The sequence below is a fragment of the Petromyzon marinus genome, chromosome 41 (genome assembly GCF_048934315.1).
Source record: "Petromyzon marinus isolate PM22_M1 ecotype Great Lakes invasive population chromosome 41, UKy_Petmar_22M1.pri1.0, whole genome shotgun sequence".
NCBI lineage: Eukaryota > Metazoa > Chordata > Hyperoartia > Petromyzontiformes > Petromyzontidae > Petromyzon > Petromyzon marinus.
The window spans coordinates 10927422-10944988 of record NC_133707.1 but is presented as its reverse complement, the minus strand read 5'-3'; the positions used below and the strand labels follow the sequence as shown (position 1 = coordinate 10944988).

Genomic DNA, 17567 nt, shown 5'->3' with positions numbered 1-17567 from the left:
GTGAAGACATGAAACTCGACGTCCGTGTAGAAATGATCATTGTGACAGATACCCTACTGGATGCATTTTGTGTGATTGACAACAGCACACAAGCAGAGAAATGAGAAACATGCAATACAGGGTGTTCCATTTCGGGTATCCCAGTAAAACAATTATCTTGACTTCTGGTGAGGCACTATTGAAACCGGTCCAGAGTTTGCTTGTGTTGATCCAATGCTGCTGAAAAAAAACACTCCCAGAAGGCTGTGTGGTGGATGTGTCATTTTTTAAATATATAAATTGTTACGTCTAAGGACAGATTTTGGAAGGAGGCAAATTTATTATTTGGTCAAATAATGTGGATTAATTACATACAACATATCAAAGCCTCGACATGTCTCTACAATCTCATTACACATTAACTATTTAAATGTTCTCACACAGCCGGTGTGATTTCGCTCACGAGATTCAGATGATGCATAAAGCTGGAGCTCATTAACAAAGCATCATTTTCTTTGTCGCGAACGTCCACGGTCTTTGATGTAACCCCCACAGTCGTTGTCACCGTCAGCCATGGTCAATCCACTGCTGTATGAAGGTGTCTCCCGAATCCGTTGCCATGTCACTATATCAGGTGAGCATGGGGGGGGGGGGGGGTCTATACATTAGATCAGCTTGTACTCATTAACGTGTATACATTTTTCTGTAGCCGTACGCGTACCACTGATAAAGATGCGCTCGCAGATGAATGCCGTGCTGTGGCAGGTGCAGCAGATCTGTTGTGGACTGTGGGGCAAGTGAGATCATTCATCGGGGTCGTCGCGAACAGTGGAAACTGTAATTCGCGTGGCCGCCCGCCAGATGGCAAGGCGGCCCTATCTCAAACCCACACGATCTCGATCGCTTCCCGCATTTGGCACACCACCACCACCATCACCACAACATCCTGTGACAAAATCTACAACAAGTATCGCCGTTAAGCGCACCACACCAAGGTGAGGGAGGGGATCGGGGTTTGCCGTAGGTGGTGATGTGGTGGTATTGGTGGTGATGTGGGGGGGTGGGCCACTCGGGATGAGATCGTCGACACACAAAGAGGAGAGGCGGGGATGAGGCGCCCCCTGTCTGCCGCTGCTGCTGCCGCTGCCGCCACCTCGGCGAAGCCCTCCCACAATCCCGAGCGTTTGTCTCCAATGGCCACTGCCGCCGTGCGCCCTCTCCATGGATGAAGAAGAGGCGAAGGCGGCGGCTGCTGCATCGCGGCGGCTACGGCGGCAGTAGCGTTTTAGTTGTTGTTTTTCTGGCCGAGCGGACCTGCGGGTGAGACGGCGCTGCGGGTCGGCGCGTGAGCGAGCGCGCCGAGGGCGGAGGAGGAGGACGAGGAGGAGGAGGACGAGGTGGGTGGTGTTGGTGTTATCGCGACGTGAGGCGTAGGAGGACGAGGTGGGTGGTGGTGGTGGTGTTGGTATTGTCGCGAGGTGGGGAGGACGAGGTGGGTGGTGGTGGTGTCGCGACGTGAGGAGGAGAATGACGAGGTGGATGTTGGTGTTGTTGCGACGTGAGGACGATGGGGACGAGGTGGGTGGTGGTGTTGGTGGTGTCGCGACGTGAGGATGAGGACGAGGTGGGTGTTGGTATTGTCGCGACGTGGGGAGGACGAGGTGGTTGGTGGTGTTGGTGGTGTTGGTGGTGTCGCGACGTGAGGAGGAGAAGGACGAGGTGGGTGGTGGTGTTGGTGTTGTCGCGACGTGAGGAGGAGGACTAGGTGGGTGGTGTTGGTGGTGTCGCGACGTGAGGAGGATGAGGACGAGGTGGGTGGTGTTGGTGTCGCGACGTGAGGAGGAGGAGGATGAGGACGAGGTGGGTGGTGGTGTTGGTGGTGGTGTCGCGACGTGAGGAGTAGGCGGGCCCTGGGCCTGGGTATGATGGAGACGAGGGTCCCCCGGTCTGATTAAGGGGTCGGTCTGGTTGCGAGGCGGTCTTGACTGAGGGATCTGGTTACGAGGGGGTCTGGTTACGAGGGGGTCTTGACTGAGGGATCTGGTTACGAGGGGGTCTTGACTGAGGGATCTGGTTTCAAGGGTCTGTGAGGAGTCTGATTATTAGGGTTCTCACTGAGGTGTCTGGTTATTCAGGGCCTGATTTGAAGGGTCTGTGAGGTTCTGACTGAGGGGGTCTTGTTAGTAAGGGTCTCACTGAGGGGGTCTTGTTAGTAGGGGTCTCACTGAGGGGGTCTTGTAAGTAGGGGTCTCACTGAGGGGGTCTTGTTAGTAGGGGTCTGACTGAGGGGATATGGTTATTAGGGGTGTGACTGAGGGGGTCTTGTTAGTAAGGGTTTCACTGAGGGGGTCTTGTTAGTAGGGGTCTCACTGAGGGGGTCTTGTTAGTAGGGGTTTCACTGAGGGGATCTTGTTAGTAGGGGTCTCACTGAGGGGGTCTTGTTAGTAGGGGTCTCACTGAGGGGGTCTTGTTAGTAGGGGTCTCACTGAGGGGGTCTTGTTAGTAGGGGTCTCACTGAGGGGGTCTTGTTAGTAGGGGTCTGACTGAGGGGGTATGGTTATTAGGGGTGTGACTGAGGGAGTCTTGTTAGTAGGGGTGTGACTGAGGGGGTCTTGTTAGTAGGGGTGTGACTGAGGGGGTCTTGTTAGTAGGGGTCTCACTGAGGGGGTCTTGTTAGTAGGGGTCTCACTGAGGGGGTCTTGTTAGTAGGGGTCTCACTGAGCGGGTCTTGTTAGTAGGGGTCTCACTGAAGGGGTATGGTTATTAGGGGTGTGACTGAGGGGGTCTTGTTAGTAGGGGTCTGACTGAGGGGGTATGGTTATTAGGGGTGTGACTGAGGGGGTCTTATTAGTAGGGGTCTCACTGAGGGGGTCTTGTTAGTAGGGGTCTCACTGAGGGGGTCTTGTTTGTAGGGGTCTCACTGAGGGGGTCTTGTTAGTAGGGGTCTCACTGAGGGGGTCTTGTTAGTAGGGGTCTCACTGAGGGGGTCTTGTTAATAGGGGTCTCACTGAGGGGGTATGGTTATTAGGGGTGTTACTGAGGGGGTATTATTAGTAGGGGTCTCACTGAGGATGTCTTGTTAGTAGGGGTCTCACTGAGGGGGTCTTGTTAGTAGGGGTCTCACTGAGGGGGTATGGTTATTACGGGTGTGACTGAGGGTGTCTTGTTAGTAGGGGTCTCACTGAGGGGGTCTTGTTATTATGGGTTTGACTAAGGGTGTCTTGTTAGTAGGGGTCTTACTGAGGGGGTATGGTTATTACGGGTGTGACTGAGGGGGTCTTGTTAGTAGGGGTCTGACTGAGGGGGTATGGTTATTAGGGGTGTTACTGAGGGGGTCTTATTAGTAGGGGTCTCACTGAGGGTGTCTTGTTAGTAGGGGTCTCACTGAGTGGTCTTGTTATTATGGGTTTGACTAAGGGTGTCTTGTTAGTAGGGGTCTTACTGAGGGGGTATGGTTATTAGGGGTGTGACTGAGGGGGTCTTGTTAGTAGGGGTCTCACTGAGGGGGTCTTGTTAGTAGGGGTCTGACTGAGGGGGTATGGTTATTAGGGGTGTGACTGAGGGAGTCTTGTTAGTAGGGGTGTGACTGAGGGGGTCTTGTTAGTAGGGGTGTGACTGAGGGGGTCTTGTTAGTAGGGGTCTCACTGAGGGGGTCTTGTTAGTAGGGGTCTCACTGAGGGGGTCTTGTTAGTAGGGGTCTCACTGAAGGGGTATGGTTATTAGGGGTGTGACTGAGGGGGTCTTGTTAGTAGGGGTCTGACTGAGGGGGTATGGTTATTAGGGGTGTGACTGAGGGGGTCTTATTAGTAGGGGTCTCACTGAGGGGGTCTTGTTAGTAGGGGTCTCACTGAGGGGGTCTTGTTTGTAGGGGTCTCACTGAGGGGGTCTTGTTAGTAGGGGTCTCACTGAGGGGGTCTTGTTAGTAGGGGTCTCACTGAGGGGGTCTTGTTAGTAGGGGTCTCACTGAGGGGGTATGGTTATTAGGGGTGTTACTGAGGGGGTATTATTAGTAGGGGTCTCACTGAGGATGTCTTGTTAGTAGGGGTCTCACTGAGGGGGTCTTGTTAGTAGGGGTCTCACTGAGGGGGTATGGTTATTACGGGTGTGACTGAGGGTGTCTTGTTAGTAGGGGTCTCACTGAGGGGGTCTTGTTATTATAGGTTTGACTAAGGGTGTCTTGTTAGTAGGGGTCTTACTGAGGGGGTATGGTTATTACAGGTGTGACTGAGGGGGTCTTGTTAGTAGGGGTCTCACTGAGGGGGTCTTGTTTGTAGGGGTGTAACTGAGGGGCTCTAGTTAGTAGGGGTCTCACTGAGGAGGTCTTGTTAGTAGGGGTGTGACTGAGGGGGTCTTGTTAGTAGGGGTCTCACTGAGGGAGTCTTCTTAGTAGGGGTGTGACTGAGGGGGTCTTGTTAGTAGGGGTTTCACTGAGGGGGTATGGTTATTAGGGGTCTGACTGAGCAGGTTTTGTTAGTAGGGGTCTCATTGAGGGGGTCTTGTTAGTAGGGGTCTGACTGAGGGGGTATGGTTATTAGGGGTGTGACTGAGGGGGTCTTGTCCGTAGGGGTCTCACTGAGGGGGTCTTGTTAGTAGGGGTCTCACTGAGGGGGTCTTGTTAGTAGGGGTCTCACTGAGGGGTCTTGTTAATAGGGGTCTCACTGAGGGGGTATGGTTATTAGGGGTGTTACTGAGGGGGTCTTATTAGTAGGGGTCTCACTGATGATGTCTTGTTAGTAGGGGTCTTACTGAGGGGGTCTTGTTAGTAGGGGTCTCACTGAGGGGGTTTGGTTATTACGGGTGTGACTGAGGGTGTCTTGTTAGTAGGGGTCTCACTGAGGGGGTCTTGTTATTATGGGTTTGACTAAGGGTGTCTTGTTAGTAGGGGTCTTACTGAGGGGGTATGGTTATTAGGGGTGTGACTGAGGGGGTCTTGTTAGTAGGGGTCTGACTGAGGGGGTATGGTTATTAGGGGTGTTACTGAGGGGGTCTTATTAGTAGGGGTCTCACTGAGGGTGTCTTGTTAGTAGGGGTCTCACTGAGGGGGTCTTGTTAGTAGGGGTCTCACTGAGGGGTCTTGTTATTATGGGTTTGACTAAGGGTGTCTTGTTAGTAGGGGTCTTACTGAGGGCGTATGCTTATTAGGGGTGTGACTGAGGGGGTCTTGTTAGTAGGGGTCTCACTGAGGGGGTCTTGTTTGTAGGGGTGTAACTGAGGGGGTCTTGTTAGTAGGGGTCTCACTGAGGGGGTCTTGTTAGTAGGGGTGTGACTGAGGGGGTCTTGTTAGTAGGGGTCTCACTGAGGGAGTCTTGTTAGTAGGGGTGTGACTGAGGGGGTCTTGTTAGTAGGGGTCTCACTGAGGGTGTATGGTTATTAGGGGTCTGACTGAGCAGGTTTTGTTAGTAGGGGTCTCATTGAGGGGGTCTTGTTAGTAGGGGTCTGACTGAGGGGGTATGGTTATTAGGGGTGTGACTGAGGGGGTCTTGTTCGTAGGGGTCTCATTGAGGGGGTCTTGTTAGTAGGGGTCTGACTGAGGGGGTATGGTTATTAGGGGTGTGACTGAGGGGGTCTTGTTCGTAGGGGTCTCACCGAGGGGGTCTTGTTAGTAGGGGTCTCACTGAGGGGGTCTTGTTAGTAGGGTTGTGGCTGAGGGTGTCTTGTTAGTAGGGGTCTCACTGAGGGGGTATGGTTATTAGGGGTGTGACTGAGGGGGTCTTGTTAGCAGGGGTCTCACTGAGGGGGTCTTTTTAGTAGGGGTGTGACTTAGGAGGTCTTGTTCATAGGGGTCTCACTGAGGGGGTATGGTTATTAGGGGTGTGACTGAGGGTGGTTTGTTAGTAGGGGTCTCACTGAGGGGGTATGATTATTAGGGGTGTAACTGAGGGGGTTTTGTTAGTAGGGGTCTCACTGAGGGGGTCTTGTTAGTAGGGGTGTGACTGAGGGTGTCTTGTTAGTAGGGGTCTCACTGAGGGGGTCTTGTTAGTAGGGGTCTCACTGAGGGGGTATTTTTATTAGGGGTGTGACTGAGGGGGTCTTGTTAGTAGGGGTCTCACTGAGGGGGTATGGTTATTAGGGGTGTGACTGAGGGTGTCTTGTTAGCAGGGGTCTCACTGAGGGGGTCTTGTTAGTAGGGGTCTCACTGAGGGGGTATGGTTATTAGGGGTGTGACTGAGGGTGTCTTGTTAGCAGGGGTCTCACTGAGGGGGTCTTGTTAGTAGGTTCTCACTAAGGGGGTCTTGTTAGGGGTCTCACTGAGGGGGTCTTGTTAGTAGGGGTGTGACTGAGGGGGTCTTGTTAGTAGGGGTCTCACTGAGGGTGTCTTGTTAGTAGGGGTCTCACTGAGGGGGTCTTGTTTGTAGGGGTCTCACTGAGGGGGTCTTGTTAGTAGGGGTGTGACTGAGGGGGTTTTGTTAGTAGGGGTGTGACTGAGGGGGTCTTGTTAGTAGGGGTCTCACTGAGGGGGTCTTGTTAGTAGGGGTGTGACTGAGGGGGTCTTGTTAGTAGGGTCTCACTGATGGGGTCTGGTTATTAGGGGTGTGACTGAGGGGGTCTTGTTAGTAGGGGTCTCACTGAGGGGGTCTTGTTAGTAAGGGTGTGACTGAGGGGGTCTTGTTAGTAGGGGTGTGATTGAGGGGGTCTTGTTAGTAGGGGTCTCACTGAGGGGGTCCTGTTAGTAGGGGTCTGACTGAGGGGTATGGTTATTAGGGGTGTGACTGAGGGGGTCTTGTTCGTAGGGGTCTCACTGAGGGGGTCTTGTTCGTAGGGGTCTCACTTAGAGGGTCTTGTTAGTAGGGGTCTCACTGAGAGGGTATGGTTATTAGGATCAGACGAAGGGGTCTGATTTGCAGGGTCTGTGAGGGTTCTGGCTATTCGGGTTCTGGTTATGAGGGGTCTCACTGAGGGATCTGGTTATTAGGGGTTTCATACTAAGGGGTCTGAGTTGAAGTCTGGGAGGGGCCTGGTTATTGATATCACTATGTAACAAACAAAAATTAGTTCCTGTGTAATAAGTGTTATTTCCTAATTGCTTATGCCTCAAAAGTACAGAAAATGGCTGTTATTACCCACAAACTTTGATTTTGTTTCTTGGACAGTGATATTTTGAAATTTGCCTATTTTTAATAAGAAAACGTGGTGTGCATTTGTCATTTCTTCACATAAAGTCCCGGTCACAAAAGCAAAGTTTGTGGGGAATAATAGCCAATTTCTATACTTTTGAGGCATAAGCAATTAGGAAATAACACTTACTACCCAGGAGCAATAATTGTGTTACAGTGTATTCTGACTGAAGGGTCTGGTTTTCGGATCTGTGATGGATCTTATTATTAGGGGTCTAGTTATTAAGGGTCTGTGAAGGGTCTGGTTATTTGGGGTCTGGAATGGGCCTGGTTTTAACATTCTGTGAGGGGGCTATGAAGGGTTTGGTTATGAGGGTTTTGACTATGAAGCAATAAAGTGTCTAGTTTTAGGGTTTTGATTGGGGGGGGGTCTAGTGATGAGGTGTCTGACAGTGAGGGGTCTCGTTTTAAGGGATCTGGTTATTAGGGGTCTATGTAAAGAGTCTGGCTTTGTACACGTTCACCGTTTTTTGTCAGTGCACTGCTGGATTAGAGTCTATCCTGGTCGTGGAGGTTAATTGACCATACTTCACCACCCTGGTCAGCGCGGGGCTTAGTGAAGGCGGCAAGCAGATCCGTGAGAACATAGAATCACAGTACAATGGATGCTGCTGTTGCATTGCCCTCTCTTGCTCACCACAGCCGCCCCATGGCAACCTGTTTGTGCATGGTGGTCACCCATCAAAGTGCTACTATCCAGGCTTCCAACCTGCTTAGCTTCCGACATCTGACGAGATCCAGTGATTCGGCCATAGGCCTGGATGTGAGCGGTCTACCAAATGGGGTCTGAATGAGGTCGAGTGAAGGGCTCTGGTTTTGGAAGGTTTTGTCTCTGTGGTCTGCTTTGGGGTTGCTATCTGATTGTACAAGGGTTCCTTTCTGTCCTTTGCCGGTGTGTGGGGTCTGCTGTCAGATTCTCACATTGTGTAGAGTCTCGCCCTTTATATTGCCATTACTCTGTATATGCTGCATATTCGTGGTCTGACTTTACACTGTACATATCCATTCTGTTGTATGATTGTAGCTATCTGACTGTATGCTGTCAGTTCTGGGTTATTATTTTGCTAGGACTGCCTTATGCTGTCTGACTGCCCAGATACGGCATTCATTTTACCTGACAGACACACTCAGTCCTGCGTTTGTTTCTGTCGTGTGTGCAGGCTTGCCTGTGGTATCCGATGTGGCATTGTTGAATGGAAAGCGGTGGTCGTTGTGGTGGTTGTGGTTGTCGTATTTGGCAAAGGGCAGTGGAGGTCATCTCATGTCTTAATGTCGCTTTTATAAAATACCTGTAAATTACTTTTGTCAAAGGATGTCCTGCCCGACCTTGCCCTGTATGCAATGCCCTTCCATGCTATATCCCTGCCATGCCTGTCTTAATATTGGCATTCATCTTACTCTCTGTCCATGACTTGCCCTTTCCCTTCCATGATCTTTGCCTCTCTCACCATGCCCTGACATGTCCTTTCTTGAAATGCTCTATTTTTGGACTATCCCTGGCATGCCCTGCAATTCCCCACTTCATCCATACAATGGCATGTCCCTGCCATGTCTCGTACCGATCATGCCATGCCCATTCATCCTCTGCATTGTTTGCAAAGCCCTATATTGCCCTATACCTGCCCTGCTCTATTCTATTCCTATCTGCTGCCAAAACGTACCATTCCAAGCACTGCCATATCTAGAATGCCCCGTCCCTTCTAGGGCAGTGTAGCAACATCCATTGCTGATCTGTGCTTTGCGCACCTTCATAAATCTGCTCTGACCAGGGTGGTTAAGTATGGTCAAATAACCCTCGTGGCTCTGCACAGAATTGCCCCTGCATATTTCTATTTCACGTGATATTCAGAAGTGGACATAGTTTAAATCAATATTTAATCTCTACATAAAGCGTTTCTCTTTCATATTTTAAATCTAGCACATGTATAAATAACCCAAGCACATTATTTACCATTAGGAACATTGAAGCCTGCATATAGCCAATGTGTGGGATGGTATTTGGTATCATAATCCAGTACAATGATACCCCTTTCAGGATGTGATCAGGCATTGTGTGTTTCACTATTATATTACACATTGCCTTCGAGGCCACAGCAATTCATTATAATTGTCCTGAATAACCTAGGGAGGCTGTTCTCACTGAGTCTCAAGACTCGTTTTAAAGAAGGTCCTGCTTGTGATATTTGTATTTGTAGATTTTTTTTACCAAGTTATAAAACAATTGAGACTTCGAGGCTCTTCAGCAAGGGTAACTTTAGTTCCAAGGCATGATAACCGATCCAGTGCAATGCAGGCTGAACGGACAAAGCTTAAGGAAGCGGTGACAGTGTGAAAAATCTGTTACACAACAAAATTAAACATAGGTGTCAGCTGTTAAAAGCGACAAGCAATGTTTACAAAGTACACGCAACTCTCATTTAGAGTGACAGGGGAGGGGTGGCCCAGATAAAATGAAGACATTCTAAAGCAAAACATACATAACGTGTGTTTTGTTTTATTGTTTACCCATGTAGACGTGAAATGAGGTGTCTGTATTAATTGCTTCAAAAGTAACCTGTGATTTGATGAGTCGCTGACCCTCAACGAGTGAGGAGCAGATAATAATTAAACCAGCGCTCACGTAAAGACATTTATTTTACATACGCCCATGGATGATTGAGAGTTAACTCCTATAAGACTCACAAACACGCGAGGTTAAAGTTAACTTAACAAGCAGTGGCACTCGTCAATTAAATTATCATTCATATTTCTAATTGAATAATTTATTTTTGTTTTATTGAAAACCCTTGTGTTAGGAGAAAACCCCTTGTGTATGCAAGAATAACGCTCAAACCACAATATGAATAGGCCAGCATCCCACCTGTTTGGCTGGTCGGCAGGGGATCTGAGCTCCATACTCATTAGGCATTGCACATTTCCGCTGGCGACAGCACGGCTGTGGATTATTGAATCTGTCTGTGCGGAGCATTACGCACTCTCCGTTCATATGCGTGGCTTTTCTCTGGACACTCCCATTTTATTCCACAAGCCAAACACACGTTCATGAAATCGACTAAACGTCGGAGTGTGCAGGACCCACTTGAAAAAAAGGCTTGGGATTCAACATTCCAGGGAAAATAGAGGGCATTATTCTTATTATTTTGCACATGTGCAGATGACCCTGGGATTGAGTTTAAATACATATAATCAACCATGGCCATCCCTCCGCTAGATAAAGGACTCTCCATGCTGCCGCTATATTTCATTATCTTTCAAAGTAATAATATGTCTTCTCAGATGTGGTCCGTTCCTTGGCTGCCACTCTGTCGTTATTCCTGACCACGGCCATGTTCCCTTCTGGCGACATGCGCTGCCCAAGTCCAACTTCCTTATCTTAGATTAAGACATCGGCACAAAGTTAATGTGAAATTAAGACCCGAGTTTCAGATGTGCAGCAAATGATAGCAACACAATTCCGAGTCTGGGTGACTCCTTAAACAAAGGAGACAACAGAGGAAGCTTGCCTGATGATTTGTACCAGTTGTTAACCCGGACAGGCTCATGCCTGTTGACTAATTATCTGGGTAATGGGTACAGCACGTATAGAACACGATAATGCACTTCTTTAATAGGGTTTGGATTTGTCTCTTGCACGCACCAAGCCCTTCTTAGGGAGGTGGTTTGCGTTGATTTATCAGAAGCTTTCCCTTGTCCTTAAGCTCCCATCTATTCCTGATACCTGCAAATCAATGCGTTTGCGGAGTGGGGTTGTCGAAGAGATTGGCTGTTGTGGTATGGGAGTATTTGGGGATAATTTGACCTGCTAATAATTGGTACCAGTGGTTTCAAGAACGTTCTCTGTGGAGGAAGCTCGTGAAGGACACGACTGGGCAGTTGAAGGCATCCACAACAAAAAGTGGAACACCGGGCAGCTAAAATGCAGCAAGTGGGCAAAGTGGGAGCACAAGTGGTCTATCTGCCAGTCATATCAGTCAGTCAACCCATAACACCTGAGTCTATCTCTTGACCTCCTTGCCAGCACAAGCGCGACATTGCTGTTCCTAGAGGCAAATAGTGCCTGTTTTTGATCTGTCTCTCATTGGCTGAGACAACACCATTTGGACTGCTTTGATCATCACAGCACTGTTTGCGTGTGAAATGTTTACGCGGTTACAGTGATGATGGAAACAACATCATTGATATTCTTAGCTCTTTCGGTAAAGTCACGTTGAAGGGAAACAATAAAATAATAAAATATATAAAACAATATTTTATTGTTTCCCTTCAACGTGACTTTACCGAAAGAGCTAAGATTATGAATTACTGCTGTCACGAAAGCTTTAAATCAAAATTTAACATCATTGATGATGTTAGAGATGATGATAGTAAAGGTGGTGACCGTGATAATGAGTGATGATGATAATGACATTGGTGACTAAAACGATATTGTTTGATGGTGATGGCAATGGTAGGACAATGTTTGGTGATGATCATGCTGATAAGGCTATGATGATTAAGACAAACTTGCCTCTTCATAATGACAATATTTCATGAACGGAAGCATATTTCATCCCTGGAATTATGCATACTCTTAAAAAAAAAGGCAAGTGCAGAAAATCACAGAGGTAGTTCTGTAAATTTCAAACAGCATCACGTATAGGGCCCCTTAGATGGCAGTGTGCAGGTCCCTGCACAATTACCTCCCCCCTTACCCCTGAGCCCCGCTCACCCACTTTCCCCAGCACATTAATATTTGATGCTGCGTGCAGGTGTGTGCTGTGTGTGTGTGCAACCATGTGTGGCACACACACACACATACAAACACCGTGGCATTTATTTTATATGCTGTATGTGTTCGGGTACAGCCCTTTATGCCAATCCACTCGTAGTGATCAGAAGCTAAGCAGGTACTCGGATGGGAGATTGCCTGACACTACCAGCTGTTATGTGCTTGGGCTGTGAGGTGGCCAGGTGATGGCAGCACAGCTGTGGATTCTTGAATTTTTATGTGTGGAGCATCTTCTACATGGGTTTTCTCCGGGAACTCCAGCTTCCTCTCGCAAGCCAAACACTTGTCAATGAATTGGCCAAACAGCTTCCTAAAACGTGTTTTGAGACTGTGAGGCTTTCCTGGAAATATAAAGGGCATTATTATTATCATCGTGTCTCTGCACATGTTCAATTTGACCCTTGCATTGAATTAATCAACATCAACCATGGTCATTCCACTGCAAGATAAAGGCCATCCCAAGGTGCCACCACCTCGGGATCCTGCAGTACAACAATCCATGAAGCAATTGCACTTATTCTGATGCCATCGCTCCATCTTCCTTGTGGGCATATTCAAGGAAGCGTTCTTGTTTTTTGGCCGCCACTCCGTCATTATTCTTGACCACCAGGCATCATGTAATATGCAAACTTATTATATTCAATATGCTATGTAACAGAGTAAGATTATATCTTAAGGGAGTGGTGGCTTATTAATTTAATCGTACTGCACAACGCTAGTCACTACGGGTTTGTGATGCTGGGGAGCATGGATGTGGAAACGTAGAAGTACCGTACATTAGTGGGATTTGCTATAGTGGTTTTATGTGTGTGTGTATGTCTCAGTATAAATCAATATACACAAATTATCACATGATTGCAATCACCTCTGAAGACCGTGTTGGCCTTCGTAGGTGCTTGCTAACAGCACTGGCCCCAACAGTCTAATTAAGGCTATAGGTGACCTGATTTCTATTCTCGCACACAGCCAATACCAGTGGAAAATATTTGAATTGGTCCTTGGGGCTCCCCTAGATCGACTTGGCCTTAAATGAGTACCTGGTGCAGCGTGTAGTAAAGAACAGCATTGGGGAGACGAAGGTGGCTGGGCGTGGTGCAGACCAACACCACCCTCTTGTGTGCCATCCCGGCCTTAATAGGTCCTCGCTAACAGCACATGCCTCAATAGCTTGAAAAGGCTATATGGGCGATCGTTTTCTTTGTATATATACAGCACGGTGTGGGTGCTGCACGGCGCGGTGTACGATTACTGAGCAGGCAACTGCTCGTCACACATCACAAAAAAACACTGTCCCATGGAATTGGATGCCATGGGAATGAAGTCATTATGGAGTGAAGCGTCAGACGGGTGATGTAATGCGTGCGAGAGCTTTGTTTTATTACAGTACTCCGTTAAAGCGAGAAATGTGATGCACTTGGTTGTGCTGATGCGCTTATAAGAGAGAAGGGAGAGAGAGCCAGTGTCTCTTCCATGCTCGTGCGATGGCTGTGTGGTTCTCTTCTTTGTTGGTGGGCCGTGAGATTGTGGTGGCAATTGCGTGACTGTGCGTGGCAGCAAGCAGTCTCGATAGCTACTCAGCTGCTGTTGTCTTGCGTCGAGCAGTTCAGCCACAGTCGCGCCTCTCATTTTCCTCGGCCTGCATTGATTGTGTTTTACCCCGATTGTATGTGTATGTATTGTGAATTTCAGCACCACGCCCGACCGCTTTTGTCTCCCGAGTGGCAACGTTTACACACCGCACCAGCTACCAATATTAATATAAGGCTGTGTCGACCTAGGAGAGGCCCAAGACCGTTTCAGATAATCGTCACTGACATTGGTGGCAGTGAGCGGGAATCGATCTCGGGTCACCGGGTTTGTAGCGCAGCAAGCTAGCAACTGCGCCACCGCTCTCTAAGTACATCTCTCTCACACACACGCGAAGGTGTCACTTATGGCACATTGTATGCATGTTGAGCTCTTTTCGCACCCGATGTAGCCGACCGTGCTAATCGGAGGTAGCATGGCACGAGATGACGTCCCCCTTCAGATCTCTAGCAGGGCAGCGCAACCCTTTGTGTTGGAGAACGGCCCATTGAAGTGGCTATCCACAGAGCTACCTCTGAGATTCGTTCAAGTGACCTCTGGACCACGCAGTAGAGGGCAGCATTCTCCCACTCGTTCTGCTTATGAGAGTGGGGTTCCTCGCATGGTGATCAAACCAATAATTTAATTGTCAGAGTTGGAATTGAGTCAAATTAAGTGGAGAACCAAATTGAATATGGGTGTTTTTGTGCAGTCAGTTGTAACCAGGTTGAGACCACTACCTCAATACACTTGAGTATTCAATTTAATCACTGGAAAGCTGCCTGGATTCCAACCCTCAGTGGTGCCAGTTCAGCACCCTGACCTCTGAGCCACTCGATCACCTAGAACTGAACTTAAGAACTTGAAACTGTGATCATTGTGCTCTCACCTCTCACATCTGCCACTTCCTTCTCCCATCTACGACTCAGATACGAATCTCTTCCTTCATCACCTCTCTCCCTGACTACTTGAAATTCTCTCTTCCACCTTCATCTTCCTCAGCCATGATATTTCCACTTTTGGATGAAAGCCTTCCGAAGCCGCCGGTACCTCGCAAGATCTTGCGATGTAACAATACATCCAGCACTTGCACGTGAACTACATAAGCAATTTGAGGGCTACACTTTTACTTATTACCGTATTGTTATTTGGTTATGCTGACGAGGACTGACTCCAGACTAAGAGCTGTTGTCGCGGCTCAAGATCCACTCTCCGTGGCGTGCGCGTGCATGTGTGTCGTAAATAACCGCGCGGGGTGGCTGGGCCCTGTGGGGCCACGAGCGAAGGGGCCTCTGAGTGGGTGCGATGATGCTGATGGCGGTGTTGGCATGGCGATAATGGAGTCGTGGTTGTAGTTCTCTTGTAAACAGCAGTCGCCCCCCCCACCCCGGTCTCCCATGATGCCTTGCACGTTGATTTGGCGTGAGTACATTGGGTTGGGTTTGTTATTTTCCTTAATAATGGAAAACAATGAGAACTGTTCATGTGAATGAATGTAAGAAAGATATGGGCGTTTGGCCACTGGAGGAGTTAAAGTTGGTTTGTTGAACCCAGTGAGAACCGTAGAGACCAGGATGAGTCTCATTTGCAAGAGTGACTCACGTGGGTCACAATAATGACAAAATCAATCGTAACATAAAAGTACAGCAATGGAGCAACTTTAAATCATAGCAAAGACAACCACGTTGCAGAAGAAATTGAAAATACTGCACACACATAAAACTGTTTTAGAAAGTATGTTTCGTGGGATGTAAATTACTTTGGAGAAATTGCGTTTGGACAGAAACGTGGAGGAGACATGAGCAGTGAGGAAAAAGTTGCCATGGTCAACAGGAGATGAGAGTGGAGAAAGAACAAGAGCAATGAGATGTAGAGGAGAGCCACGCGAGTGAAGGAGCCTCAATTCCGAAAAAATCCTGGTATATATTTTACGATCCTTATTATTAGCATTGGGTACAGCAGTTGTGGGGAACCTTTCTTCTGCCAAGGGCCATTTGGATATTTATATCATCATACGCGGGCCATACACAATTATCAACTTAAAAAATTAGCCTGTTATATTTGGTCAAACATTTCATTAACTGACCCCTAATGTGATGGCTGGAACAGACCAAATGATTTCACGGGCCTTATACGGCCCGCGGGCTGGACATTCCCCACCCCTGGTGTACAGGTACAGCCCTTTGTTACTCCACTGCTGGATGAAGGCCTCCCATTGTTTCAGACAGCGATTATAAACTCTGGTGGCCAGGCAGCTCAGAGCGCTGAGCCGGTACCACTGAGATCCTTGGCTTGGATCCAGGTTTCAGTCACTGTCCGTGATTAAACTGGGCTGAGCGTGAATGAGACAAGAAAGGAAGTTCTTGCCCTATGGCTGTGCGCGTTTACATCCCAACGTCGAATTGTGCGGTAGGATGGCGCAGTGATGACACTCGTGCCTCGCAGCAAGAACTTCCTGGGTTCGATTTACGACTGGCGCTTTTGTGTGTGGATTTTGTGTGTTCTCCCCCTGTTCTACATGCGTTTCCTCTGGGTTCCCTCATTCTTCCCATTAACAAAAACAGAAGCTTTGTAACTGGTATTGACCAAATATCTCAGTTATGATAAATGACTTGAAATTGCCTCAATTGAGATTACTCACAGCAACATTGTAGCATACTGCAAACATTTGGCAGGATCCTCCTGAAAACAGTCTTGAGACTCGGTGAGGTTATATACTTTTTTGTTTGTTGTCCTTTAACACCTCCAATTAGCACGGTTGGCTGCGTACTGTGTGAAAGAAGTTCACCATACATACACGCTATGTATTATTATGATGCTTGTTTGACCAGGAGAGCCTCACCGATGTCTCAGGTCCCTTTTTTGGAGGGTCCTGCTAAGTTTTCACAGCACTGGGTCACCGTTGCTATGCATTTCCCAACGGAGTAATCTGCGGTACGATTTTTTTTTACTTGGAAAATTTGGACGGTGATGTCGGCGCACAATGGCCAACCCTTCTTCGAATGACGCCACGGGATCTTTAACGTCCGTGGTGAAGCAAGCGGCTCGGCGTACTTTTAAGCGTCATAACCCGTGAACCTCTGCAACTGGCGGTGAATACATTGCCGTCGGTAGTTCCAAACGCCGTGTTTATTTTCGGTATTATATAGCGTCGTAAGTCATGCACACTGTGTGAAAAAAAAGCTGCAGAATTTGTAGCGTTGCGTTTCCGCACGGAGGCGCGGGAAATTACAGACAAGCGCTTGGGAAGATAGCCAGAGCCGGTGCTCCCAACAGTTGCCCAAGATCTGTGGTCCGATGTTGGGATGTGTGTACATGCGGGTATAAGCTCAATGGGTTCTCAGACAGGACAGAGTGACTTAACGCTCATCTGCACATTCCTGCGGGTGGGGAATCAGCCCTGGCTCGGGACTCCCGCCGCTTAAGCAAAATGCAGACATCACGTCTCTCCTTCACGTATCCATCTCTCTGCATTAAACAATGCAATTGTTTCTTTCACAATCCATCGGCCTTCTGGGAGTGCATAATTTAAAGAGAATTTATTTGGTTCAAGCAAACTCTGAACTGGTTTCGACATACATTGTCTCATCAGCAGTCAGGCTAGCTCGAACCAACACTGGTGAACTGCCTGATGTTATATTCAAGGACCCTGTCTTTAAGATATGAGTCCTATTATCATTCTTTTATATTTTTGCCCTCGGCCCGGTGAACCGCGGCAGCGATCTCGCTCACGAGCGTCACATCGCGTGGTTTCCGGAACAAAGCGACTCCCGGTCTCCCCCCCCCCTTCCCTTCCTACCCCCAGCACCCAATGTCCTCTATAAAAAACCCCTGCCACCCCCTCTCCCCTGCCTTGAAACAGCCGCTGTGACGGGGCTGATGGCTTGTTCAGCTCGCTTGTGTCCGGGGGTATAATGCATGGGGCTGTCACGTCGTAGGAAATAAAAGGAGTGAGGAAAATGCAGATGAGCAACGTCTCACAGCTTGGCCTGCCACTGGCTGCGTCCGTATGCATGTGTGTGCGTCTTACACTAGCCGCCTCCGTAACTTGTGCAACAATTATTTCATGAAATGGATATGTATTTCTTCTTTGTTGTCAGTTTAAAAAAATAACTGTTGTACTGTACTGTGCTCCCAGC

The 17567-nt window shown here is 48.4% G+C and overlaps 1 protein-coding gene across 5 annotated transcripts in view; it reads left to right on the top strand.

The window, feature by feature from the left end:
- The first annotated feature begins 79 nt into the window (after positions 1–79).
- The window catches only part of WDFY3 (WD repeat and FYVE domain containing 3), an 88989-nt gene continuing 71501 nt past the window's right edge, over positions 80–17567 (top strand). For 4 of the 5 annotated variants that reach the window (XR_012946525.1, XR_012946524.1, XM_076073382.1 and 1 more), the window contains exon 1: positions 1010–1376. The gene's annotated coding sequence lies outside the window, so the exon portion shown is untranslated. Of the gene's footprint in view, positions 975–1009; positions 1377–17567 lie in introns of those variants that run through there. The other variant, XM_032969114.2, reaches the window with a different exon arrangement.